This window comes from Schistocerca gregaria, unplaced genomic scaffold, assembly GCF_023897955.1.
Source record: "Schistocerca gregaria isolate iqSchGreg1 unplaced genomic scaffold, iqSchGreg1.2 ptg000079l, whole genome shotgun sequence".
Taxonomy (NCBI): domain Eukaryota; kingdom Metazoa; phylum Arthropoda; class Insecta; order Orthoptera; family Acrididae; genus Schistocerca; species Schistocerca gregaria.
The window spans coordinates 169,061-171,628 of NW_026061711.1; the positions used below are offsets into that span (position 1 = coordinate 169,061).

The following is a 2,568-nucleotide window of genomic DNA, read 5'->3' on the forward strand; positions in this document are numbered from 1 at the left end:
CATTCCAGATATTGATTAGAAAGTGTTAATCCACATGTGGAACCTGAGTATATAATCCCTGTGACATTTGATCAACGGCGTTCCATAAGGACAGGTTCTCATTCAAAACGTTCGAAAATTCAATTTCTTTGTAGTTGCATTTTTTAAAGGTGTACTTGTCTAGACTCTTGGAACAGAAAGTTTTTTTTTTTTAATCCGTGCTTTACAAAAGTTTCTACAGTCCATTGTTTGAAGCAGTGTCACGGCTGCCATGAGCCGCGCGGGGTACCCGCCATGTGTCCAACGCCTTGTCACGGTTCGCGCGGCTCCCCCTGTTGGAGGTTCGAGTCCTCCCTCGGGCATGGTTGTGTGTGTGTTGTCCTTAGCATAAGTTACTGTAAGTAGTGTGTAAACATAGGGACTGATGGTTCAAATGGCTCTGAGCACTTTGGGACTTAACATCTGAGGTCATCAGTTTCCTAGAACTTAGAACGACTTAAACCTAACTAAATTAAGGACATCACACACACCCATGCTCGAGGCAGGATTTGAACCTGCGACCGTAGCGGTCGCGTGGCTCCCGACTGAAGCGCCTACAACCGCTCGGCCACATCGGCCGGTCTATCATGTATTCTAGAAGAGTTGCAAGGTCGTCAGTGGCGCCTGTTCTTTCGAGAGCAGTTACTATCTTTATATCTATGGTTAAACGTTACCCAGCCATTGACCTTCGTCTGTGCGAATGCGCACAGGTTGCCGGAACTCTTACGGGAATCGTCACCTTAGTGTGAGCCAGTAATGAGTGGATGGACAAATACCTATTAAGTACATTACGTATGCGGATTGTGGACGGTTGGGGATGTGAGTCTCACGGGAAGCGTGCGAGGGATAAATTCCTGCAGTCGTGCTGTTCATGTGTGCCCTCGATGGCTCAGATGGATTGAGCGTCTGCCTTGTAAGCAGGAGATTCTGGGTTCGAGTCCCAGTAGGGGCACACTTTTCAGCTGTCCCCATCGAAGTATATCAACAACACCTGTCGGCAGCTGAGGGTTTCAATTAATTATCAGTTGTGAAGGTGATTCGATGAACCCTTTGCCAGGCACTTAAATGTGTTTTGCAGGGTATCCATATAGATGTAGATGATAACTCGTCCCGTGTCGCACGTGCTCAAAATGATTCATACTGCAGAATGCATGCAAACATACTCACCGAAAATACGGACGAATATCAAGTGCAGGCTGCCGAGTGCTGCATATCCAGCTTTGACAGATCGGCTTTTCCTGCCAAGAAGAACAGGAAGTTGCTGTCTAGGAACAATCAGAGGTAGAGGAAGGGTTGATAAATACTCCTTGACTTGCAGACTAAACGTAAATAACGAAAATACATTTTTGGTAAAAATTGGTCAAAACATAATCGGTTGCCCTCCGTATTGGATTAGCTGTTTTGAATATTGAAAATCTGACTTCAGATTCGTTTTCAGCGACATTAAAAATATATATGTAACACTCAGTTCATGCAAATCGAAGTAATAATATAACTAAATGTTTTCCCTAAACTTTGAACACATTTTTTTCGGGTAACTATTTTCTCAGAACGGCATGCAGCATAAATTAAAAGTGGTTCGTTCTCTTAACATCTACCTCTGACCCCTAAAAGTAAACACTTTTCTTAGGAACTTATAGCTATAATATGACATTTGTTAATATTAACTAATTTTTGTGTAGGCATAAGGAGTGAAACAAACCCTCAAAAATCGAACTCAAAGTTCGAATTAGCACTGTATCGTTAAATTTAAGGTTGTTTCATTGCGGTTAGGTATACGCTCCCATAAATTTTATGTTTTATCGACTGATGTTATCCATTTTCAATTTCAGAGGAATAATGTAGTATCAACTGATGTTACCCATTTTTGAATTCAGGTAACATATGAGGTGCCACACTGCACGCGCTCTGCGTACTCCAGTCTCGCAGGCCCTTGATCAAATCATAATTACGGGCGCCATTTTTTATTGAAAATCTAAAATTAAGCTCATAGTATTATCACTCGTAATTCCCAAACAGATCTTTCGAATGTATTTTCATTGTCTCAAAAAGAATTTCAAATGTACCCTTTTTTGCTCATTTGTATGAGAACCTGGCCGTAACGCCGGAATATAGTCACGAGATTTTTTTTCAGAGATGCTGTACGTTCGCGAGAAGACTTTCGTTCTGCGCGTGTCGAAGGACATTCCTCAGATATTACTGTGTGTGTGCTACTCAGTCGTGCCATTTAAGTGTATATCTTTGCATAGTTTTCCTTTCACGATGTAAACAGTGTTCCGCTCAGTTGCTAACTGGCCAGTGAGTGGTTCCGAAGGTATCGGATGTGCGGTGCGTTCGGTCTGCTTGGACAACAGCAGACTAGCGTGGTGCGATGGCAGAAGCAGACACTGAGGGAGCTAGCTGCTGGGACGCCAGCGAACAATTTATGCCAAGTAAGACGAAGAGGACTATTCTAAAATTACGAGCCGTCTCAAAAGTGTTTACCATTGCTAAATATTGCTGTTGAGTCTGACAAAACTGGCAGTTTTGCCTAGAGATACATTAGAGAGA

At 42.7% G+C, this 2,568-nt stretch overlaps 1 non-coding gene across 1 annotated transcript; it reads left to right on the forward strand.

The window, feature by feature from the left end:
* Positions 1-895: 895 nt before the first annotated feature.
* On the forward strand, positions 896-970 carry Trnat-ugu (transfer RNA threonine (anticodon UGU)). Its single transcript has one exon. It is a non-coding gene; the product is annotated as a tRNA-Thr (tRNA).
* The last annotated feature ends 1,598 nt before the right edge of the window (positions 971-2,568 follow it).